Raw genomic sequence first — 26591 nt, 5'->3', positions numbered from 1 at the left:
TTGTTGGAAAACATAGAGGCCAGAAGGCCATGGGATATCATAAGCACAGTGCTGAACGAAAAGAACCATCAATCAATAGATTGTCTACCCAGAAAAATGATCAAGAATGAAAGAGAGGGGTGCCTGGGTGGCTCAGTGAGTCGAGCATCCAACTCTTGGTTTGGGCTCAGGTCATGATCTCAGGGTCATAGAATCAACGCCATGTCAGGCTCTGTGCTCAGTAGGGAGTCTGCTGGAGATTCTCTCTCTCCTTCTCTCTTTTCTCCTCCCCCCTACTCATGCTCAGTCTCTCTGTCTCTGAATAAATCTTTTAAAAAAAGAATGAAAAAGAATTTAAGACATTTCCAGATAAACAAAAACCAATATAATTTACCACTAGGAAACCCACATTTGAGAAATGCTAAAGGGAATCCTTCAGGTTGAAATGGAAGGACAGTAGACAGTAATTTGATTTCATGAAGAAACAAAAGACACTGGTAGAGGTAACTGTATAGGTAAATAAAAAAGTCAGTATTAACATATTATTGGTTTGTAGCTCCTTTCTTTCCTATATGATTTAAAAAGAAAACTGGATAAAACGAAATATTATACATCTATGTGAACAAGCACACAATGTACAAAGATGTAATTTGTGACAACAGCAACATAAAGGTAGGTACAGAGCTATATAAGGGCAAAGCTTTTTGTATACTATTGAAACTAATCTGAACTAGATTGTTATAAATTAAGATGCTAACTGTAATCCTCAGAGCAACCACTAAGAAAATAATTTAAAAATATGTAGTAATAAAAATGACAAAGAAATTAAAATGATACACTAGAAAATAAGTATTTAACACAAAAAATGTTGTAATGGAGAAAATAAACAAAAATAGCATAAGGCATACAGAAAATAAATAACAAAGTGACAGAAGTATGTCCTACCTTTTCAATAGTTATTTCAAACATAAATGAATTAAACTCTTCAATCAAAAGGCAGATACTGGAAGAACGAATCAAAAAGAAATATCCAGGGATGCCTGGGTGGCTCAGTGGTTGAGCATCTGCCTTTGTCTCACGTCAAGATCCTGGGGTCCTGGGATCGAGTCCTGCATCAGGCTCCCTGCAGAAAGTCTGCTTCTTCCTCTGCCTGTATCTCTGCCTTTCTCTGTGTTTCTCTCATGAATAAATAAATAAAATCTTTTTTAAAAAATAAAAATAAATATAAATATCCAAGTATAAGCTCACAAGAGACTCAATGTAGATAAAAAAAACACAAGTATGTTCAAATTAAAAGGATAAAAAAAAGACATTTCATGTAAACAGTAATGAAAGAGAGCTGGAGTGGCCAACTAATATTAAAAAAATAGACTTTCAGACAAAATTGTTACAGAAACAAAGAATGACATTATATAATCATAGAAATAGAAACAATATATAAAATATATAATAATTACATAAAAAGGTCACTCTACCAAGGAGGTATAAAAATGTAAACATATATGTGCCTAGCAACAGACTCCCCAAAATATATGAAGCAAAAACTGACAAGATTGGGGGAAATAAACAGTTTGATAATAATAATAATACCAATTTTGATAATGGATACAATAACCAGATACAGATCAGCAAGGATATGGTAGACTCGAACAACATCGTGAATGAATTAGACCTAAGAGACAGCTATGGAATTCTCCACCCAACAACAAGCAGAATGCACATTCTTCTCAGGTGCACATGCAACATTCTCCAGTGTAGACCATAAATTAAGCCACAAAACAAGTCTCAGTAAGTTTAAAAAGATTGAGGCTTATGCAAAACATGTTCTCTGACCACAGTGGAATAAAATTAGAAAACAGAAAGAAATCTGTAAAACTAAAAAACATGGAAATTAAACAATACACTCTTTAATAACCAACGTTCAACATTCAAATAAGAAATCTCAAGGGAAATTAGAAAATATTTTAAGATGAATAAAAATGAAAATATAGCTTCTACAATTGACAAGATATGGTGAAAACAGTGCTCAGAGGGAAATCTATACATGTAATTTATACATGTAAATGCTTCCACTAAAAAAGAACAAAGATCTCTAACCTATAACCTGTACTTCCAACTTAAGAGCGAACTTAAGAAAGTAGAAAGAAGGATGGGATGGCTGGGTGGCTCAGCGGTTTGGCACCTGCCTTTGGCCCAGGGCGTGACTGGAGTCCCGGGAAAATATGAACAAGAGATTGAATCAGTAACCAAAAAACTTTCAACAGAAAAGGAAACCCTTGTACATTGTTCATAGGATTATTATGGAAAATAGTATGGAGGATCCTCAAAAAAATTAAAAATAGAACTACCATATGATCTTGCAATTCCATTTCTGGGAATATATCAAAAGGAAATTAAAACACTAACTTGAAAAGATATCTGCACCCCAATGTTTGTAGCAGCATTGTTTACCATAACTAAGACATGGAAACAACCTTAAGTGTCCATTGATAGATGAATGGATAAAGAAGTTGTGGCGTGTGCACACACACACACACACACACACACACACACACACTGGAATATTATTCAGATGTAAAAATGAGGAAATCGGGCAACCCTGGTGGCCCAGCGGTTTAGCGCCGCCTTCAGCCCAGGGTGTGATCTTGGAGACCCTGGGTCAAGTTCCATGTCAGGCTCCCGGCATGGAGCCTGCTTCTCCCTCTGCCTGTGTCTCTGCCTCTCTCTCTCTCTCTCTCTGTGTCCCTCATGAATAAATAAATAAAATCCTTTTTAAAAAATGAGGAAATCCTGCCATTTGCAACAAATTGGTTGAAGCTTAAGGGCATGATGCTAAATGAAATAAGTCACACAAAAAAAAATTAAAAGAAAAAGAAATAAGTCACACAGGGAAAGACAAATAGTATGTGATCCCACTTTTATGTAAAATCTAAAAAAATAAAACAAATGAATGAACAAACAAACAAAAAGCAGAAACAGACCTGTAAGTAGAGAGAACACACTGATGATTGCCAGATGGGAAATGGGTGGGAAGATGAGCAAAATGGGTAAAGGGGAGTGAGAGATACAGGCTTCCAGTTATGGAATGAATAAGTCATGGGAATAGAAGGTATAGCACTGGGAAGATAGTCAGTGGTACTGGAATGATGCTGTGTGGGGGACAGGTAGCTACACTTGTGAGCATAGCATAAGGAATAGACTTATTGGATCACTGTTGTACACCTGGAATGAATGTACCATTATATGTCGACTTTACTTCAATTTTTTAAAAGTGTACAATTTGAGGGATGCCTGGGTGGCTCAGAGGTTGAGCATCTGCCTTTGGCTTGGGTCATGATCTTAGGGTCCTGGGATGGAGTCTCACATGGGGCTTCCTGCATGGAGCCTGCTTCTCCTTCTGTATATGTCTCTGCCTCTCTCTCTCTGTCTCTCATGAATAAATAAATAAAATAATAAAAATAACATTAATAATAAATTAATTAAAAAGTGTACAATTTGAGGTGCTTGGGTGACTCAGTGTTTAAGCATCTGCCTTCAGCTCAGGTTATGATCTCCAGTCCTGGGACTGAGCCCTGTGTGAGGGCTTCAGTGGGGAGTCTGCTTCTCCCTCCCCCTCTGTCTCTTCCCCAACTCGTGCTCTCTCTCTCTTTCAAATAATTAAATACTTTTTAAAAATTAAAAAAAAGTGTACAATTCCTGTTTTTAGTGTATTCACAGAGTTGTATAGTCACCACAGTCTGATTTTAGAACATTTCTGTCATGCCAAAAAGAAACCTCATGTCAATTAGCAGTCATGTCCATTCCTCTACCTGATCCCTCCGCCAGCCCTAGAACTACTCAATTATTTTCTATATTCATAGATGTACCTACTCTGGACATTTCATATCAATGGAATCATATATGGTCTTTTAAAACTGGCTTCTTTCACCTAGTATAATATTTTCAAAGTTCCTCCATATAATCCATTTACTTTTAATATAATTGTCTGTGTGGTTGGGTTTAAGTCTGCTATCTTGGTATTTTTTTCTATTCATACCATTAGTTCTTTGAGGTTTTTTTCCTCCTTTCCTGACTTCTTTTGAACTGAGTATTTTTTTAAGGCTCCATTTTATTTCTGTTGGCTTATTAGTTATTCTTCTCTCTCTTTTTTTTTTTAGTGGTTGCTCTAAAGTTCACAATATGCACAAGATGCAGTTTTAATTTCTCACAGTCTACCTCCAAATAATATTATATGCCTTCACAGATTACACCAGAAACTTATAACACTGTAGCTCTTTTTCTTCTTCTCTCTTCCTTTGTGGGCTTTTGTCATACATTTTACATCTACATACGTTGTAACTCTATATATAGTACATGTCATTATTTTTGCTTTAGATAAACTCTTATTTTTCTTTTACAGAAATTTTTTAATGAGGGGGGAAACAACTCTTACTTTTACCAGGTCTGATATTTACTTCTTTCCATTTACTTCTTTGTGAGGATTTGAGTTTCTCTGCCTGGAATCATTTCTCTCAAGCCTTCAACATGCCTGCCAATAATGCATTCCCTCAGCTTTATCACTGGATACAGACTTCTAGGTTGACAGTCTTTTGTTCAATTCAATTCAATTTTAAAGACTTAATTCCATAGTCTTCTGACATGTATTATTTCTGATGAAAAGTCAGAAATTATTTTTATATTTTCCTTTGTATATATAATGTCCTCCCCGCTCCAGCCCCTTAAAAAAATCTTTTTTGAAAAAAAAAAGATCTTAGGGGGCAGCCTGGTGGCTCAGCAGTTTAGTGCTGCCTCCAGCCCAGGGCCTGATCCTGGAGACCCAGGATGGACGTTGGGCTCCCTGCATGGAGCCTGCTTCTCCCTCTGCCTGTGTCTCTGCCTCTCTCTCTCTCTCTCTCTCTGTGTGTGTGTGTATGAATAAATAAATAAAATATTTTTTAAAAATGAATTAAAAATTTAAAAAAATATCTTAGGGGTGCCTGGGTAGCTCAGTGGTTGAGCGTCTGCCTTTGGCTCAGGTGGTGATCCTGGGGTCCCAGGATCGAGTCCCAAATTGGGCTCCCTGCATGGAGCCTGCTTCTCCCTCTGCCTGTGTCTCTGCCTCTCTCTCTCTGTGTCTCTCATGAATAAATAAATAAAATCTTTTAAAAAAATAAAAAAGATCGTATTTATTTATTTGAGATAGAGCAAGCGAGAGAATGCACAAGTGGGGTGGGGGTAGAGGGAGAGGGAGAAGCAGACTCACCACTGAATAGGAAGCCCGATGTGAGACTCCATCCCAGGACCCTGAGATCATGACCTGAACTAATCACCTGAGCCACCCAGGAACCCCTAAAAAAATCCTTTTTATCATCGATTTTCAGCAATTTAAAGATGATGTGCCTTGGTGTGATTCTCTTTGTGCTTGGCATTGATTTAGCTTTTTGAATCTGTGGGCTTATGTTTTTCATCAAATTTGGAAATTTTTCAGCCATTATGTTTTCAAATATGTTTCTGCCAACCCCTCAGAGTCTAATTACATATATATTATTCCGGTTAATATTGTCACAGTTTACTGAAACTGTTCCTTTTTCAGAGAGTTCCTCTCTGCTCCTTCTGCAGCTTCTTTAGAAGACATCCAAGCCTGTGGGAGAGCCCCAAGACTTTAACTGGAACTTAAATCTTTATAAAGCAACTTATTCTTTCCATCAGACTTATTTGTGCATTTGAAAAGTGAAAGAGTGCAAGGACAAAATCAGCATTCAGAATAGTGGTCACCTCCACGAGAAGGTAGGGAAAGGTGATGGGAGGTATACCAGGGAATATTTAACTGTAGTGACATGCTTTGCTTCTTAAGTGGGTAATGAGTTTTTTGTTCTGCTGTTCTTTATATCTTATATATTTTTGTTTCAAATATCACCAATTTTAAAAGACTACAAGGACATGAATCTCTACATGTTAAACTCTCTGATAGGTGCGTGGGTGACTCAGTCGGTTAAGCATCTGTCTGTGGCTCAGGTCAGTATCTCAGGGTCCTGGGATTGAACCTGACCTGAGGGCTCTCTGCTCAGCAGGGAGTCTATCTGCCCCTCCCCCCCCCCTCATGTGTTCGCTCTCTCTCAAATAAATAAAATCTTTAAAAAAATTTTTTAATCTCTGAAAGTATAATGAAAACATTGAATTAAGATATTTGGTCATAGAAAACATATGCATCTAGGGGTGCCTGGGTAGCTCAGTGGTTGGGCGTGATTCCAGAATCCTGGGATCGAGTCCCACATAGGGCTCCTTGCATAGAGCCTGCTTCTGCCTATATCTCTGGCTCTCTCTCTGCCTCTCTCTGTGTCTCTCATGAGTAAATAAATAAAATAATAAAAAAAACATATGCATCTAGATTTTGGTCCCCTGGCACTGTTCCTCCTGTCCTTCAGAGATGCATCCTTGTTCTCTGCCTCTTCTCTCTGTTTCCTGAAGCAGCTGGAGGGGCTCCCATGATAGAGTGAGCAGCGACAGAGGCGGTAGGCACCCATGGGTCATTTGTTGAGTCTGATGCCTCGAGGCTAGTACTACCTGCTTTCTAGTATATTTTACTCCTGACTTTATTACCAACACATTATTAGTGTGTGGGAAAATACGGCTAACATGTGCCTTTATGCTGCAGCAACAGGACTCTCTCTAGATTTCATTTCCTCTTTGGCTGGGCAAGGCTTAATATTCCTAGCTCTGTTCCCTGCATCCTTTCAAATGCTTCTGGTCCCTAAGGAAATCTTCCTTCTGTGTCTCACGGTCTGATGAGCTGGAGAACCAGCTCCCTCCCTGCCCGGGTATTTCCCCTCACTAACCTAGCCAAGGCATATGGTGGTAGCTAACATTTGTTAGACTTGAGCTATGTGACTTGTTTCATCCTCATGACGACCCTACATGATAGATTCTATTATTATAGTTATCATCTGATCTTCAACATATCTCAGGTAAGAGAGATATCACTGTTCTCATCTATAACACTTTATAGATGAGGAATCTGAGGTTCAATAATACGGCCAAGATCACCCAAGCAGGGAGTGGCTCAGCTAACACTAGAACAGTTTTTCTCTCTAGACGCTGTGTTTCTTGCAGATGGCCAGGAGGACTGCCTGGGCAACCTGTAGAATAATGAGAAACAATAAATCATGGTTGATCTAAGCCACTGAGTTTTTGGTGGTTTGTTTTATGGCAATTATTTAACTAAAACAAATGCTGAAAATTAGGTTGTAGATGAAGGTTTTCTCCATATTTATAACATGTTGTTAAATGAAAAAAGCAGGTTATAAAACAATATATACAACATGATTTCACTGTTGTAAAAAAAAAATTAATGAATCTGATTCTGTTCAATTCCTGATTTGGGTAGTGTGTTTGATGTGGAAGGATGTTTGTGTCCCTAACAGGATGTTGATTCCTTCAGGTCCCATTGCCTGGGAGATGCTGACTGGAGCCCAAAGGTGGGAATGGGGGGAGTAACAGGGTGGTAGGGAGTTCCTCACTACCAAGAGAGGCGGAAAGCACTGCCATGTGTGGCATACCCTGAGGCATTTGAAGGCTCCAGAACCAGCCCTGCTACTCCAACCAGCGCCTCCACTTCTCCCTCCTTTCTACCAGCTTGTCCCTCCATTCTACTGATGGATAAGGATGGTCAGAGTGCTCAGTCCTGGGTGGGACCAGCTACCTGATTTTCAGGGTAAAATGACAATGAGTGGGTGGGACCAGCTACCTGATTTTCAGGGTAAAATGACAATGAGTGGCTCCTTGTTCAAAAATTGTGAAGAATTTCAAGATGGCAGAGCATTGGCCAAGCATGAGGCACTTCTGGTCCTGGGGCTCCCTGTGACTGCATAGGTCAAATGACCCCAGGCTAGGGCAGGTGTGCTCTGGTTTCCCTTCCACTTTCTGGGGGTGCTGGACGGTGGCTAGAGACTACTTACTCCCAGAGTGGGGTGCCTGTGATGGAGGACTGGACCCCCTGCCTCAGCTGGGTACCTGCCCTTGGCCTCCGAGAAGGGGGATGGGAAGGAGAATGGACAGAGACACCAGGGGCAGTGGAAAGGGCGGCCTGCCTGCCTCCATCTGGCCAGGCAAGCCTACAAGAGTTTCCTGTGGAGGGTGGGGGGAGCTGGGGAGGAATTCCAGGGGTGGGCTTCCAGCTCCAGAGTTGACTGGGTATATAGGAAAAAGTCTAGGCAGAGGAGCCTCTCCCCAGAGAACTCAACTACACCCCATTTGGAAGCCTGCCCTGGGAAGTACTGGTCATAAGGGAGTGCTGGACAAGAAAACAAGACCCGTGGCTGGCCGCCCCCCCCCCCCCAGCTCTCATGGCCTCCCCCATCACACCCTCACCCCAAACCTTGGAGGTGAGAGCATTCTGATGGGGGGGGGGAAGCCCCCATGGTTAGCCTTGCTTGGAGGAGAATCATCCTAGATTTGCCTATCTGGCAATTGGACTGGATTCTCCTGGGTTTTTTTTTTAAGATTTTATTTATTTATTCATGAGAGACACAGATTGAGAGAGAGAATGAGAGTGGGGCAGAGACACAGGCAGAGGGAGAAGCAGGCTCCCTGCCCCAGGGAGCCCGAGGTGGGACTTCATCCCGGGTCTCCTGGATCACACCCTGGGCTGAAGGCAGCTCTAACCCACTGAGCTACCCGGGCTGCCCCTGGGTTTTTAATAATTAAAAAAAAAAAAAAAAGGAAATCTGATCAGAAAACTAGGAATCTGACTGGACTATTGCTCAGGGACAGAAAAGATTTGACAAGGCATGTTGAAGGCTGTGGTTAGAGACAAAGGTAAACACGTTCCCTGTTTGGATCTTGTCCAATTCAGGTTTGGGTTTTTGTTTTTTTGGTTTTTTTCCATAAACCAGGTCCACATGAACAGAGTATGCCTGGAAGGGTCTAGAGTTGGGTGTTAGACAACAATCGGGTTTGGGGATTTTTGTACTAAGACCAAAAAAATGACTTTCAGTGGAAGGAAGCGCTACGTCCACCCTCCAGCCGTGCTCTGAGCCCACTGGCTACTTAGAGCCTCGCCTCGGGACCCAGCGCCCAGCTGGCTCTGGGGGAAGGATTCCATCCTTCGCCTCTTCACCCCACCCCACCCACCTTTGAGAGTCCCTTTGGACCCAGGGCCCCAGCCTCATTCATTTCTGTCCCCCGCGGCGCGGGACAAGTCTCATAAAATTCTGTCATATCAAAATACCACATCAGAGGCAGGAAGGCTCCTTTCCTCCGTGAGGGCGTGATTTACAACGGGCAGGTGCAGGACGAGGCGGTGAAGTGGAGGTGAGCGTGTAGGGTGACCGACCTGTCCCTGGGACTGTCCCTTGTCCTCAGCCATCCGGAGGGTTAGTCGCCCTAGGGGTAGGGTTGGGGGTTGGGTGGAAGAGAAGGCTGGTAGAAATCGGGTGAGGGAATTTAATTTAAATTTTAAAAAATTAAAAAAACATGAAATGGGGTGAGGACAGAGAGAGGGGTGGAAACATGACAGGGACAGTGGCAGCTGCCTTTCTCTTGTCTCCTTGGCTTTTACATCTTGTGGGGAACAAAGCCTCTCTCTGCTAGGAGGGGCTCCTTCTTAAGCTGAGAGGGGTGAGTGTGTGTGTGTGTGTGTGTGTGTGTGTGTGTGTGTGTGTGTGCTGAGAGCTCGCACCAAGCTAGAGCTGCTCTCTCTCTCTCTCTCTCTCTCTCTCTCAATCTCTCTCTCTCACAGCAGGCCTGCCCCCCTCCTCTGAAGCTCCAGTGGGAATGACTCAGCAGGAAAACCAGGCCTGCTCCTCACTCTGGCTCCAGTGCAGCTGCTGGGGCCCCGCACCCACAACTCCCTGCCCCCTGCTTCTCCTCCTTATGGCACCTAAGGCATGAATCTCCCTGACCCTGATCACCAGAGCAGGGGACTTCCCAGGCCGAGGCTCCTCTCATCTACCTTGGTGACCTACAGGAGAGGTGCTGGGCAGCCCCCTGCGGAGCAGCTGGCCCCTACGCACCCCATCTCTGTCCTCTCACCCCAAGAGAGGGCTCCCTGAGCGGAGCACCGTGCTAGACACTCGGCACGCATCATTTCATTTCATCCCCATGTGGTGAGGTGGGTGCTCTGATTATTGTCACCTATGGATTCAGAAAGTGAGGCACAAGAGGCTGGGTCCCTCCTTCATACCCTGTTCTGAAGGATACACACACCCACTCGGGCTAAAATGCATGGGCAGGCATTCACTCAAGACCTGTGCCCTCTAGGTAACAGGGGCACCTGGCTGGCTCAGTCAGTAGGGCATGAGACTCTTGATCTCAGGGTTGTGAGTTTGAGCCCCACAGTGGGTGTAGAGATCACTTAAATAAATAAATAGGAAAAAAAAAAAGAACTGTAGGTAACAGCTGGAAACAATTTGTACTCACCCAGTAGGGCACATCAAATAAATCATGGTGCATCTGCACGATGGGATACAATGCCCCATACTCAGCGTAAAGCCTGCATCTCTCCCTCCCTCTCTGCCCCTCCCCCAACTGGTACTTACTCTTTCTCCCTCCTTCTCTCTCTCTCTCTCTCTCAAATAAATAAATCCTTAAAAAAATTAAAATTAAAAAGAAAAAGGCCGATGTGCTCTATGTGTCCAGGAACATGAGCAACCACCAGGTACAGCAACCAGGCCGGGAAAGGGTGCTGGGCAACTTAGCAGCTCGGAGGGTCAGGAGGCAGATGCACCCAGTCCGGCTGATAGCCCAAGGAGTACATTGGCACAAACAGAAAATAAAGCAGAGTGCATAGCCGTGTGCCAGTAGACTACTGTGTGTGTGTGTGCGAGCACCCTCAGATAGAGGCTCCCACCTGCAGACTGGCCCTGGAAGAGGATACAAGAAATGGTGACAATAGCGATCCCTGGGGAGGAGAACCAGGGACTGGGAGCAGTGGGGCAGAAGACCCTCACTTACTGCAGCTATGTGTGGTTCCGACTTCATAGATTCCTCCTGAAAATGAGAAACCATTGTTTAAAGACTACAATGCAGTGTGCAAAAGCACACTTGGCATCTGCCTTCAGAGCTCAGACGCTGAAACACAGGGGCACCAAGGTGTCTCTTAAAATTTTATTTTTAAAGGGAAAGAAGGGGAACTGAGTGGGAAAAATTAGAGAGGGTGACAAACCATGAGAGACTCCTAACTCTGGGTAATGAACAAAGGGTTATGGAAGGGGAGGCATGTGGGGGGCTGGGGTAACTGGGTGACGGGCACTGAGGAGGGCACTTATTGGGATGGGCACTGGATGTTATACTATACATTGGCAAATTGAATTTAAATAAAAAATGTAAAAAATTAATTAATTTAAAAAATAAAATTTTCTTTTTAAGTAATCTTTACTCCCAACATGGGGCCCAAACTCACAACTCTGAGATTAAGAGCCCCCCACACTCCACTGACTGAGCCAGCCAGGTGTCCCAAGAACCAGATGTTCTAAAAGAGTTGCACCCCTCTTCCCACATACAAATACCCTCTCACTCATGCACACAGCATCCTGGTACCCAAACATTCAGACACCTACACACACACACACACACACACACACACACACGCCTGCATGCCTTAATTTAAAATCTTCTAGGGATACCTGTGTGGCTCAGTGGTTGAGCGTCTGGCTTTGACTCAGGTCGTGATCCTGGGGTCCTGGGATCGAGTCTTCCATCGGGAGACTGCTGGGAGCCTGCTTATCCCTCTGCCTATGTCTCTGCCTCTCTCTCTGTGTCTTTCATGAATAAATAAATAAAATCTTTAAAACACACACACATACACACACACACACACAAAACCCTACCTGGAATATATAACTCATGAAAATGCCATGGCTTGAGAGTCAGAGAGCTGGTCCCAGTCACAGGGCTGCCACCTGCTATCTGGCTGGCCAGTGCCAACTGCTTAGCAGGCCTCAGGCTCGGAGGTCCAATCTGTCCAATGGGGGATGGGGTATCTAACGCACAAGGCAGCTATGAGGATGCAGGGTGGGGAATGGGGGGCTGGGGGGCACTGGACAGTGTCAATGTCCCATCCCTCATTCCCTGCCCTGGGGTGCCTGAGGGCTTGTGTTCCCCTTCTTACAGGAAGAGATGATGAATAGGCAAAGGAGTATTTCAAAAGAGTGGGGGCAGACAGCAAGGTGGGACCAAGGGGCCTCAGCCCCCACGAAGTGTCTCCTAAGCAAGAAAGAGAATGCGGTGGCGGGTCAGGAAAGCACATTTAGCAGCATTCTAGAAACCTCTGCCCAGCTCACCAAGGCAACCGCCACCGCTCCTGCCTGCAGCAGCCGCTGTCACAGGGCCTCCCCCTCACGGCTCCCCACACCTTCACTTCAGCCAGATTCTGCTCTAGAAAGAGATGAGGGGGCAGTGTTGGATGCGTGGGAGACTTTGGGGGGTGGAGGGCAGGGATGCCAAAGCGGAACCTGCAAAGAATAGGTCTGGGCCGCTGAGAGCTGGGTGGGTGGGGGGGTTTGGGAGGGTGTTGCAGTACTGAATGTTGTCATCATGCTAATCACAACCAAATACAATGGTTACTTCTGATGAAGTTCTGGAATACAGGTGAGGTCTGGAGCCAAAGACCAAGAAAGAATTCTTGAGACTTCTTTGGTGCAAAATGGTTTTATTAAAGCACAGGGACAGGGCTGATTATATTCCTGGGAGTTGGAAGAGGTGTGAGGATAGCGTACTCTCTAAGGAATATCGGAAGCAAGGTTCCCAGGACCTTGAGGGGACTGGATATTTTTGGGAAAAGCCATTTATAACCCTCTAATAAAATCTGAGTCATGAGACCCTTCAGATGTATATCGGTGGCTCATATGTTTGGGGGTTGATTGTCAACACGTATCTTGGAGGTTTAGAGATAAAGGGAAATTTCTAAAGGAATTTTTATACATTAAAGCAGACTTACAGGATCCTGGGGGTTGGGCTAAGGTTGTCTTTTACCCTTCCAAAGTATGAACATGGGAGGCAGTTGAGTCCCTAGAGGAATGTCACTCTGCCTGTTTCAAGGACTTGTCAATGTGCTGCCCTAGGCTCATGTCTTGTCCTCAGCTAGCCCTGTGTTCCCTCATCAACTTCCACACAAAGAGGAAATGACATTCTTACTGCCTTTGCCTTAGTCCTGTTCTGTGATGTTAGGGTCCGGCTCAATTTATGCCATGGAAACTGCTTGGTGGAGGCACCTTCTGTAGGCAGGAGATGGTACTTCACAGGCAAGAAGCGCTAGATAATTCTTAGGGTTTCTCCATAACCGTCTTCTTTTGTCTCCCCTTAGCAATTGGACTCATCTGAAATAAAGACCATTTCCTAGGCTTCTTTGCCATCTAGATATGATCGTGTGACTGAGTTCTAACCAGTGGAGACAAGTGAAAGTATCATGAATAACTTCCAGGGAATGTTCTTAGGTAGAAAGGGTATGCCCTTGCTCTGGTGTCTTTCCTAATTCCCACTGGCGGAATGTTGACTTGATGGCTGGAGCTCAAGCAGCCATTTTGTACTGTGAAGTGGAAGCTGCATCCTAAGAATGGTGGGGAAATGTTATAGAAGGGGCCTGGGGCCTGATATTATAAAGCACTTTGCCAGCCCTGAAATGCCACCTCTACCATGAGGATGAGGACTACAGCTGACAGATGACAGGAGGGTACTAGAAAGAGCTGGAGTCCTTCTTGAAACTATACAATGACCAATAATAAATAAATAAATAAATAAATAAATAAATAAATAAATAAATAATAAATGAATGAATAAATAAATAAATAATAAATAAATAAATAAATATTAAATAAAATAAAAAAAGAAACTATACAATGACCGTATTAGCTCTGGACAACCTGCCTCTAGACTTTGTCTACATGTGAGGGCAATGCATCATTTAAGCCACTAGTACTTTGAGTTTCCTGTCTTCTCACACCCAAACCAAACTGGAAATGAAACCCATAGTGAGTTTTTTGCTGCTTCTTCAACCTTGCGCAGGATGAGCAGGGCAGGAAAGATCCCAGCAAAGCCTCTCTTGATCTGGACCTTGGAGGGTAATGTATCGTGGGGAGGCCAAAGTGGTATCTACAGTGTCCAGGCATGAAGTGGCCGAGGAACTAGAAAGGGAGAGAGTGGGCAAGGATTCTTTCTTGCTGGAGTCCCAGAGGAATGGGATGGGGCCTGATGATTCAGAAATAAGATGGCAACTATGCTAAATCTTTTGCCCCTTCCCATGAGATGGTAAGTGAGGAGAAGGTAGAGACTGGCTCAGAGCCTGGCACATAGTAGATGCTCAATAAATATTTGTTCACTGGCCAACTGACTGTACTGTACGATGGAGTTTGGGGCAGAGACTGAAGTAGCCAAAGTCCCTGAGGGAGGATGGAGTGGTGGTGGAGATCAGGAGAAAGATCCCTCAGGATAAGATGACTGGGGGGTGGGGGTAGTGACAAAAGGGCACTCATGGGGTCCGCAGCACACCCCTGCCCCAACAGTGTGGCATATTCTTCCAGGGGCAGTGGGGAGAGTCCTGCATTTCATTAATGCAGGATATTCCTGGGCAGAGGTGCCTTACAGCTAGTGATGTGCAGCCATGTTCAGGGGAGCACATGTTCCCCACAACCTCAATGGCAGGGATATTACTGCAGTCTTTGCAGAAGAGAAACCCAGATCCCAGAACTGCAAGGTCTCTTGCCGAAGATCACTTGCAAGGAGATGCAGCAGCTGGGACTTGAACCCAGGGCTTCCAATCACAAACTTTACCTTCTTTGGAACAAAAGATGCAGGTCGGGATTTCTGACGCTAAATGTCTCTTTCCCCTGAAGCTCCCAGGCCAACGCAAAGGCCCTGGGTGTGGTTCATAAAATTGTGAAGAGAAGGTGGGACAAGGCTGGAAGAGGGTGTCAGGCAACTTCTCAGCAGATTGGAGGGCTGGTAGACAGATGCACCCAGCACTCTAGATAGCCCCAACAGTGCATTTGCACAAACCGCAGGGGGGGTGGGGGGGGGGGACTTAACTTAAGATACTTTACTGCCATCTGCTGGGAAAGTGTCACAATAACCATAAAAATCTATGTTGACCTAAGTGTGAAAACGTTGTCCTGGAATTGTAAAGTGCAGAACCTGAACAACTGTACAGGGAAGTCCTAGAGGTCTCTTCTCTTGCCTGAGAGAATGAAAAAGACAAGGTCTCTGCTACCATGATGGTTCAAGTTCTGCCCCCTTTCTTTTCGGCTTGGGAGTCCCTGGTTCAAACGGTCTATAGTGGTCTGCCTCCCACAGGTTCTCCACCTAGATCCTTTCCTTCTATTCTGCTATTCTGTGTACATGTCCTGAATATCTGCCCTCGGCCAGCTTCCATTCTGGGCATTGCGGGTAAAAACATGGGCAGAACCCTCTCTGTCCTTCCTGAGTTCACAGTCCAACAGAGGACAACCGACCAAGCCATTAAAACTTGTGGGGACGCCTGGGTGGCTCAGCAGTTGGGTGTCTGCCTTTGGCTCAGGGTGTGATCCCACAGTCCCAGGATCAAGCCCTGCATCGGGCTCCCTGCATGGAGCCTGCTTCTCCTTCTGTCTCTGCCTCTCTCTGTGTGTCTCTCATGAATAAATAAATGAAATCTTAAAACAAAAACAAAAAACAGTGTGATTTGGTGGTAGAAGGACACACGTTAGTCAGACTTGGAGGCTTAGGGAAGGTTTCCCGCAGAAAGTGACAGCAATTGGGAAGCCTGAAGGATGAGTACGATAAGGCAGGCAGAGGGGCAGGGAGTGTGGTCCAGGTGGAAAGGGCTGAAGGCTAGAGTGAGTGTGTAGCCTACAGGGCCTTGGGTAAAATCCTGGAGCACTCCAGATGGTGCCTTGGGGCCCCAGGAGTCCCAGGGTTCTGCTGGGGGAGGCTCCTGGTCTGGTGGGCACCGGAGATGGTGAGTCAGAGCTGGCTTCTGACGGGGGTGGCAATGGGGCAGGAGCCTTCACTCAATCTTAGACCCACTGACAAGAAGTGGTTACTGTGCCACATTCTATGGCTTGAACTGAGGCTCAGAGAGGTTAAGTAACTTGCTCCAGGTCACATAACTGGACAGTGACTGAGTCAGATTGCCCCCCGATCTGTGTGGCTCTGGGATCCTGCGGCAATGCCCCGTAGGGTGCTGTGGGTGCCTCTGCTGAAGGATGCGGGGGCGGGGGCTGAGCCGACCAGCTCCTTCCCCACCTGCTCTAGGCCTTGACACCTCACATCCCAAGTCCAGAAGTGGAAAAGAGAAGGAAGGAGGGGCGGGTCCTCACTGCCACCACCCACAAGGCCCAGGCAGTTCTGCTCCAGGCTAGAGGGTCGGTGCGCCTTATTCAGGCTCCCTACAGTCCACCCTCAAGGGTTGCCCTCAACTCAGGGACAGTGCATCTCCGCCTGCAGGGCCTCAGAATGGCAGCCTGTCTGCTCCTGGGTGGTGGGGGTGGGGGGATGGCCTGCAGGCTCTTTGTTTCTTCCTCAAGGCTTCAGACTCTTACAAGGGTACAGAAATGTACTGAAGTATGTCTTCTGGTCCAGATCAGAGAAAGGATGCGCATCCCTCCTGGACTACTGGGGTCCCTCACCATTCAGCAGCTGGCACCGCTGGAACACTTTCCCCAGCCCCCGGCTCTGCCCCAGGAGGATGTGGAGAGTGTCTCACCAGGCAGTTGAGACCTCCACGAGACCATGTATATCAAATCCCGGGCATGTGATCACTGTTTACCCCGTCCCCGTCCCAGTGGTCAGCTGTCACCCTGCTGTGATGGAGGATTCAGTGACCAACAATCTTGACCTGCTCCTGGTGCCGTTAGAGTCTGCTACTACACACACACACACACACACACACACACACACACACACCCCAGGTGGAGGGGCAGCTCACTCCAGGAAGGCAGAGGCTCTGATGCAGTTTCCTTCAGCAATAACCAAGAAGCAACAATGCATGTAAAGTGCCCAACACAGAGCCGAACCCAAAGCAGAGGAGGGTTTCATAAGCACTGCCTTTTGCCTTTCCCCTTTCTTCCACCTTCAAGCCCTGGCTGGAAATGGATGCAGCCTAGAAGGGTGTGGGGGCCCCTTTAGCTGCCCCCAGGGTTGAATAGTTAGGGTCATGGGGATTGGACCTTACAAGTTTCATTTGCTTGCAAGAGAAGGCTTTCAGGTTATTCCTTGGCCAGGTCTCTGGAAGCTTCCATCAAGGCCAGGAGCAGGGCCACCCAACCCTTGGGCTTCAGTTTCCTTATCTATAAATTTAGGCCAGTAATATTTACTTTGCATCATCATCGTGAGGATTAAAATGCAAGAAGTACCTAAAGAGTCTACCACAATGCCAGAAAGAAGATAAACACAAAACAAATTATAGCCGTAATCACAATGATGGGATCCAGAAGGGTTTGGAACAGTCTGAAGGATGCTACTCTCAACCACCCAACTGCCAACCGCTGTGGGAGGCTGCAAATGCGGCTGCCATCACTGAGGAGGAGCCAGGATACAATCTCTCCCTACTCTACTCCTCTCGTGGGAGGGAAGCTGGTACCAAGTTTCAGGAGGGTAGTTTGGCAATAGGAATCCTTTTGATCCAGCCACTCTCCTAGTAGGAATTCAGCCAAAGAAATAATCATAGAGCCCCATGGGGTTGTTTGTGCTAGGACATTCATTGCAATGTTGCTAATAATAGTGAGAAATTAGAAATAATCTAAAATTAGAGATGCACTCAATACACGCTTTGGTTGAATGCCAGGTGGCCAAGTGTTGAGACCAGTATTCAGCCGCAGTCCAGGCCAACGTCTACTATCACCTTCATGGAACAAATGTTTCTGATGCAGGAGTACATCTAAAATTGTATCCGAGATTATTCTTGATGATAACTTCACTGTTAATGAATTGCATTGTCAGTGCTGAACAGTGTAACATGACGGTACAAGAATAACACCCCCCTAGAGCCAGTAGTGGCCGCTTGCTCCTCTACTCTATATATTATGCACATTTGTGTTAATAAATCCGTGCTTCATTTTGATTGATGATGGTGGAGGAGTGTGATCCTCACTTTTCCTGATAATTTCTTCTCTTTATGTTCTTTATATTCCTTGCCACGTTGGGTCAGACACGATTCGCCATGGATACTGTTACATATGATAGAGGTTTTCTTCCTCATGAAATTAGGAGGCTGATTGACATCCTGTTTTTAGCTTATCTTTACAAGATGAATTGTAAAGGTATTCACAATTGGACTTTTTTATTAAAGACTTAACGGCCTAAAAAGAACAGAGTAACTAAAAATTGATATTCTTAAAGATTATTTGGTTTAGTGTTACGAAATGCAAGCATACCAAACAATTCTACAAAAATCAGAATTAGAATATAATCTGCTTTCCATTATTCTGTTTCATAGTATTATTTTAATGTTTTACTGTTGTTGCCTCAAAAAGTATCTGGCTGACATGCTTCTCAATATTTGAATTAGTTTTCAATGTTTCCTTCTATATTTAAACACTTGAAAACTCGTAATCATTTTTGTACATGAAAGAGACCATGTTTATAACCATTATGAGTGATCCAGCATTTTGCTCTTATAATAATAAATATATATTTAAGCTTTAACTGGCTGATAGGATTTCAAAAACTAAAGCATGAAAGGAGATATTCATTACACGCTACATCTAGAAGGTTATCGACATTTGAAAGTAATGATTAACAGTAAATCCAAATGACATGCCATATGTGTATCACAGAGGTTATTATGCTTCTTGGATGCAAAGATTATGTAACATGGTCACAGAATCATGGATCATACACTAGTCCAGGGAGCCCAGAAAAGACAATGAAGTCTGAACTTAAGCTCTTCAATTCAGCCTTTCAAAGACCAAGGCTGTAGATGAAACTGAAGGGCATAGTTTGACCAGACACTAAGGTCAAAGCCAAATTCTGGTGTATCCCTCCTAAACTGTGTCCCTTCTGTAATAGAAACAATCAGGCTGGCCGTTAAAAATGACGTTGGGCTGGGGATCCTTGAGTGACTCAGTGGTTTAGCGCCTGCCTTTGTCCCAGAGCGTGGTCCTGGAATCCCGGATCCAGGCCCACATCGATCTCCATGTATGGGGCCTGCTTCTTCCTCTGCCTGTGTCTCTACCTCTCATGAATAAATAAATAAAAGCTTAAAAAATAAATAAATAAAAATGACTTTGGGGGCATCTGGGTGGCTCAGTTGGTTAGGCAACTCTTGCTTTAAGCTCAGCTCATGATCTCATGAGTTGTGGGATCCAGCCCGTGGGGTGGGGGGGGGGGCTCCACGCTGGGAGGGTGCTTGAAAGATTCTCTCCGTCTGCCCCTCCCCGTGCGCGCTCTCTCACTCTCTCAAATAAATAAATAAATCTTCCCAAAAATGGTGTTTAGAAAATATATTTATCAACATGGGAGGATTGTCTTACTATTGCAGAATTTTAAATACTGATTTTTATAAAAGAGGATGAAGATGTAAGCCCAAATTGACAATTAAAAGGAAAAAATTGGAATGAATAGAAGATTGAAAGACACACACAAAATATTAATGATTATTATCTCTGGGTTTAGGATCAAAGGATTCTGGCTTTATTTTTCATTAAAATTTAAAACTTCCATACAAAAAATTGTTACTCGTATGGTCTTTTAAAATTAAAAAATAAAGTACATCTTTTCTATCTCCCCTTTCTGCCTCATCCAAGGCCAGCTGTCAAGCTTGCTGAACTGGCCAGATGGTCTGGGACACTGAGCACGGCTGCCAGTAGCGCTCACTGCCCATGTTCATTGGAGGTCAGGGCTTTGTCAGGCTGGAGCTGCTTTCCTTGGGCCTGTTTCTGTGAGGAGAAATGCCCGAAGGACGGTATGGGTCCGTGGGAGGGTGGGAAAAGGCAGAGGTAATAGCCTCATTTGACCAATGAGGAAACAGAATCTTAAAGACCTCGAAAATGCTAGGAAACTCCTGCTTCTGTACGGAGACCTGGGGGCTGGATAGCTTGATGTGTCTAAACTTTCCCATAGTAGAAGAAAAAGTGCCAAGGTTGGCCTCCAAATTAATGTTCCTTTCCCTTTGCGTCAATACAACCCACAGATTTTAGCTGGTTCCATAGGTACCTATAGCTAGATGTGGCCATGTGACTAAGTCCTGGCTGATGAGAGGTAAGTGGATGTGTTGCGTGTGACTTCCGGGAGATGTCCTTAAAGAGAGGGGTATGTCCTTTATCTTTTTCTCCTTCTTGCTGGCTAGAATATGGACATGATGGGTGGGACAGGAGCAACCATTCTGGGCCATGAGACAACACGCTCAGGAAGATGGGACAACAAAATAGAGAGAATCTGGGTCCCATGTGATCATGACACTTCCCTACCAGCCCTGGACTGGCTCCTTTAAACTTCGTTTGTGTGAGAGTGAGGCAAACTTCCATCTTGGTTTAAACCCATGTTTAATTAGTTAAGATTAGGTACACTAGGGACGCCTGGGTGGCTTAGTGGTTGAGCGTCTCCTTCGGCTCAGGGCGTGGTCCCGGGGTCCTGGGATTGAGTCCTGCAACAGGCTCCATGCAGGGAGCCCGCTTCTCCCTCTGCCTATATCTCTGCCTCTCTATGTGTGTCTCTCATGAATAAATAAATAAATTTAGTTAATTAATTAAATCTTTTTTAAAAAAAGAAAAAAATTAGGCACACCAGCTGCCACTTATTTAATACTTACTATGCCAGCCTCTATTCTAAGTGCATTATGGATGTGATCTGGTTTAGTCTATATAGCATCTCTATGAGGTGGGAATCATAATTAACCCTGTTTTACAGATAAGGAACCTGAGACACAGAAAGGTTAACTGACTTGCTGAAGGTTGTACAGGTGACTGGTGAAACAAATCTGACCCTAGATCATCGGACCCCAGAGCCTGTCCTCTCATTGCTCTTCCGGACCCTCTCCTTTGGCTCCCTTTTATCTTCTGGTCCCATCTCACACTTCCATCCACTACTGCAGGCCTGTTTATATTAATTCCACTCCCCCATCCCATCCCATTCCTGATCTCCAGCAAAAAGCCCATTCTTTTTTTTTTTTTTTAAAAAGCCCATTCTCTCTACACCCTGTGTCATTGAGAAAAGATTTTGGCTGGCTAATTCATACTAAAGTGTAAGAGATATCAACATTAGCATAACATGTTACTTTGCCATCAGGAAAACAGGCTCTTTATTTCTACGTCAGTGTCAGGGTTTAGGTGTGAAAGACAGAAGGAATCACATTGGGTGGGACTTGGACACTGGAATCACGCGACCCAGATTTTATTTCTGCTGCCGGCACGCTTTGCAATCTTGGCAAATCTCACCACCATTCTGAGTCTCCACTTCTCCCTCTACAAAATCGGTAGAGTCAGACTTTCAGTAGACAGAGCTATTGTAACCAATGCAAAGGCACTTGGCCCCCTATCAGCCTGACACATAACAAACATCCAGAAATATGAATCTTTATGAGTTGAATTCTGTTTATCCATTGCTCCCTAGAGCCTATTTTTTTAAAGGTCAGAAATTGAGGTATAAACAGTTCTATACGTTTCAACAAACATATAGTCATGTAACTATCACCACAACCAAGGTATAGATTTTTTTACACCCCAAAGAGTTCCCTCATGCTCTCTGTCCCCCAAGCTGCCTCTTATTTATTCTAATATTTATGTCCTAGGCTCTGTGCTGGATCTAAGCTACAGAAACAAAGCTGGTGGGTAAGTCCCTGTTCTTGGGGGTTTACAGTCTATCCGATGAAAAGAAGCAATAAACAAGTGAACAGACATACAAACAAGATCATCATGGATGCAGTAGGTGCTAGGCAGCAAGCAAGAGTATTTGGTGGCTGGTAGCTAGGGGACTGTTTCAGTAGAAAGGACAGGTGCTATTGAGTTGGCAGCTTTGTTGTGAAAAAATGATGACAAAATGCAAGTTAGCTAAAACCCCCATTTAATGGGCAGAGAATTTGAGGTTCAGAGAAGCTAAGGAATGTGCTCAAGGTCACGCAGCAAGTAAATGGGAAAAAGAAGGATTCAGGCCAAGGCCAGCAGGCACTAAAAGCTCACACCAAAAGCACTTGCTTCTTTCTTTTCTTTCTTTCTTTCTTTCTTTCTTTCTTTCTTTCTTTCTTTCTTTCTTTCTTTCTCTTTCTTTCTTTCTTTCTTTCTTTCTTTCTTTCTTTCTTTCTTTCTTTCTTTCTTTCTTTCTTTCTTTCTTTCTCCCCCCCCCCCACCCCCCGTCAGTCACACCACACTGCCTCTCTCCTAGGCCCCAGGCCATCTCTGCTGGAGCACTGGGGGAGATGGAGGCAGAAGGGGGTTGGCGGTCAGGAGTGTGAGGTCTGGGCCGCCTGCTGCTCTGTGACGGTTATAACATACTACAACCTGAGAGTTTCACAAGCAGCCAAGGGCACTGCAGTGCCTTTCCTGGTCTCACCTCCCTCCTCCTCTAATTGAGATGTCAACCTTCTGCCTCATTCCCTCCCATCCTGGACACCTGGCCTTGCAGCGCTCTCAGCAGAGACAGCTGATCTCCCCTGCGCCCCTGAGCGCCCTCCATCATGAAGACATAAAGTGAGATTATGTCAAACAGATGAGCATGCACTCCCTCGGCCCCTCTTCTTTTCTTTCCACTCTCTTTCTCCCTCCTCTGCCCTCTGCCCTCTGCCTCCCTCCTCTTTTCCTTCCCTATGCCCCCTCTTTCTCTCTCCCTCTGCCTCCTGCATGCTTTGAGACCAAAGGGCCAGTTCATCTTGCTGCCACCACCTTGGCTACACTGTGCACCGGTCCACAGGCATAGGCATCCCTAGCAGCACTGCCCGCTTGGTCCCTGGAAACCATGGCTAATTGGTAAAAGATCACATTTGTTTTTCCACAGCCTGAACACTCCAAAGGAGGTGCTGCCAAGCCAAGCCAAGAATTCCAGCCTTATGCATCAATCACCAGGGGGACTGCTGGGGTTACCTGTCACCCAGAGGGTGACATTCAGACCTGCTGTTCCTACCTTGACATGTGGGCTTTGCTGATGAGCATCACGGCTCCCAATTCCATACACACTCTCCAGCACCACAAACAGCAGAATGCTTGAGAGCATTTGATTAATGTGCTGCAAGCTTGCTTTATTCATGTAATTTTACATAAATATCTCACGTAAAAATCGTGCCAGTCTTTTATGCTGAGGGAGTATGCTCTATACCTGTTTCCTTTATGCATGTGAGATATTCCAGAAAAGTTAAGTATCAGTGAGATTCTTGTGTATTAAGGCACATTTTAAATCGAACATAGGCAAGGTTTGCAAATTAACATGCAGCAAATCTCTGAACTCAGTTTCCTTATAAGAAAAATGGGTTTAATAATTTTTGCCCCAGCTAGCCTACAGGGCTGTTGAGAGACTCATGGAATAAAATTTTAATTTTGTGGATGTACTTTGTAGCCTGCAAAGCACTTTATTACATCAAAGTAATGTTGTTGTTGCTAAAATGAAGACGTAGTTGGCCAAGTACATTACCACCTCCAAATAGAAATTTTGTAATAATACAATTTCCATGTATTTGGTTCGCTAAGACAAAGATTATTACACTTACATGTTTTTTGGATCCAGCCAGGCGGGGATGGCGTCTCACTAAGCCTTCTGAGACTTCAGGAGCACTCTGTGGTTGCCCCTGGCTATGACTTGCTATCTGCAGCAAAGAGCATCCTGTCTGAGGATGTCTATTGAAGTCTTAATTTCAGGGCACCAGTTAACCTTAAGACCCCAGTTTATCTTCACCTTGATCAATATGATATAATAAGAGTATGAGAATGGAGGAAAATCCCTACAGCCTCCTTCATTGTGGCCCCTTGAATCTTGGAATGTTCTCCATCCTAAACTGCTAGGAGCTGTAGGGCCAGAGAGACATGTGTGTGGGATTCCCCACCCAAGGGAGAAGCTGCTTGCTGCATAGAGTTCCTCTTTCGGTACACAACACTTTAAGGCAAAATGGAAAGATTGCCTCTTGGGAGGGAATTTATTTTATTCAAAGAATAGCACCAAATAGCAAGATTTATGGCACATATTTCTGGGAAAGTGCTCGGCAGCAATCAGATGCCTGTCTGTGCTCTTGTTCTCTTGGGACCGCCTGCAGGTACAGTCATGGCTTAACTATAAGAAAATATGACAAGGGCAATGAGGAGTGTAGCTTATAAATTATTTTCTGATGCTGTTTATGGAGGATGAGACTCTAGTTGGGGTGGGTAGTGGCAGGATGCAAGATCAATGGTGGCTGTGTCCTTACCAGACATTTTAAGGACCTTGGAACATCGCTTTTCCTCTCTGAGAGAGACCACTGTCAACTCATTAGTCAACATGCTAGTATTCAGGGTCTCTGCTGGGCAAATCATCCTGTTAGGAGATACGCAAGGGACCCCAAAATATTTCCAGCATAGCCCAGGAGCTCTTGCTTCAGCTGGAAAGGCAAGATGTTCTTGTGGGTAAAGATAAGGGCCCAGAAGGGAGCTAGGAGGAAGGAGCTAACATTGTCCCACCTCCTGCCAGGATGAGGTGCTTAAATAACATTATCCCATTTGATCATCATCACCACGAGGTAACATCTTCACCCCATTTTAGGGATGAGAAGCCTGAGAACAGAGAGGTTAAGTGACCTGCTCCAGGGCCCACAGCTGGTAAGTAGCAATAAAATGTTCATTCCTAGTCTTTTTAATTCTGAGGGGTCCAAAATCGAGGTGAAGTTTTCAAATTGACCTCCCTATTGATTTTGTCAGGGATAAGCACCAATTTTAGAATTTTGTTTAGAAAAACAAAACAACATTCAGTTGTACTTCCTCTTACTCAGTTCACTAAGTGATATGGGTGGGGAGGGGAGGTGGGGGGGGGGCACTGAGGAAATACTAGCTCTAGCTCTGAAGCTTTAATGTCCTCTCCAGTTGATAAACTATATTTCTAAGTAATTGGTCTTGTCCATTTGCGTTTCCACAGCCAGACTCTTTCCTGGCTGAATATTCCTTTCCCCCACTGCCATCTTCCCACGTTCATTTAGCTTCTCTCTCTCCCTCCCCTCACACACACACACACACACACACACACACACACACACATATCCAGACGCACACCTTCCCACCACACACCCATATGCAAAGTAAAATTAGAAATACTGCCCGACTCTCAAGGTATTTAGGGAATGGAGATCTTCAATCAATATAGCCCAAACGAAGCTCTCCAGGCTCCCTCCCTCCCCAGCCAGTGCTGGAGGCCCGCAGAGCTTACCGAAGAGGGCCCAGACAGCCATGATTGTGACACAAAGCAGCTCTAAAGGGAAAAAGGCCATTTGTGCATCCCTGTGTCTGCCCTGTAGCCACTGGAGTCACAGAGCTACCAGATTCTCAGAATGCAGCCCCTTTGCAAGCTGTTCTTTTGCTTCCATGTAGAACCCTTTGAGGACATGGAAAGGTTTTCAGGCCCCCTTTTTATTTTGATGTACAATGATAAAATACGGAGAAAACAACAACTGATGGCTCAAAACTATAGGCTGAGCTGCTAAGCATATGGTGCTTATGTTCAGGGATTGCCCTTGTTTTAATCAACCAGATGAGGAAGCAATAAACACTTATTTATGATGTTAGCCTTCCCTAACATAATAGGAATAGGCCAGATGAGTGAGCTATGACAGCCCAGGAAATTGAGGTAGTGGTGGCACCATTATTCCTGCAGTGTCTCTAAAGCTTTCTCTGCTTCCTCCCCGTCCCCACTGACGCACACTGGCCAAGTGTCTCTGCCCTCTGGCCCTCTTTCTCCTGTGCCTCTCAGTACCCACCTCAGAATAGTGGAGGCAGGAAGGGGAAGGACTGGAACAGGGAGGTGGGGATGGGGCTCCAGGCAGGAGCTCCTGGTTCAAGCACTGTGTCTGGATAAATCCTTCTGTTGTCTTCCCTTCTCCCAAATCAGAGCTCCCCCTGGGTCTCAGGGTGATTCGAGCTGTACAGAGGCCGAGAGCCTGTGCCTTAGTTGGAATCCAGGCTCCGTCATTTCCCGGGATGACGCTGGCCATGCGACTTAGCTTCTCTGTGCCTCAACCTCCTCATCCATACAATGGGGGGATGACTGAACTGCTTGAGAGGGTTAACCAAGCCGGCCTCTGCTCAAGGCTTAGCACCCTGCCTGGTACAGAACAAGAGCCCAGCAAACAGTGTCACCCATTATGAGCTCATCATACTCCAATAGTGCTTACCAGGGGCGGCCCCGTTTAAGGGCTTTACCTAGGTGGTCCTGCGATCCTTACGTCTCTGTTCTACAGATGAGGAAACTGGAATCTGAAGATCACACCGCGGTGAATGGCGGATATGGAGACCCAGGCCGACGGGCTCCAGAGTCGGGGCCCTCAACCCCTGGGCGCATGAGGACGCTGGTCTTTATGGGTGTGCCCCCCCCCCCCGCAGGCTGATCTCCCCCCCCAGGCTCCCCCACTTCGAGGCAGGGTCTGGGGGTGGGGGGAGCAGGCGAGGGCCAGGACGTGCAGCTCAGCGCTCCCTGCAGACCCCCGGTCGGGGTGGGGGGGGTCAGGCGGGGCGCCCCAGCCGGCGCCCGCGGAGAGGAAGGGGGCGCCAGTCCGCGGCGCGGAGAGG

The 26591-nt window shown here is 45.3% G+C and overlaps 1 protein-coding gene across 3 annotated transcripts in view; it reads right to left on the bottom strand.

The window, feature by feature from the left end:
- TMEM63C (transmembrane protein 63C) overlaps positions 1-26591 on the bottom strand; it is a 129156-nt gene that overhangs the window by 76781 nt on the left and 25784 nt on the right. The window contains exon 1 of one of the 3 annotated variants that reach the window (XM_072762092.1): positions 26198-26548. The exons of the other annotated variants lie outside the window; for them this stretch is intronic. The gene's annotated coding sequence lies outside the window, so the exon portion shown is untranslated. Of the gene's footprint in view, positions 1-26197; positions 26549-26591 lie in introns of those variants that run through there. 3 annotated transcript variants of the gene reach the window in all.

The sequence above is a fragment of the Vulpes vulpes genome, chromosome 6 (assembly GCF_048418805.1).
Source record: "Vulpes vulpes isolate BD-2025 chromosome 6, VulVul3, whole genome shotgun sequence".
In the NCBI taxonomy this organism is placed as follows: domain Eukaryota; kingdom Metazoa; phylum Chordata; class Mammalia; order Carnivora; family Canidae; genus Vulpes; species Vulpes vulpes.
The sequence above is the reverse complement of the archived record's forward strand: the minus strand, read 5'-3'. Positions and strand labels throughout refer to the sequence as shown.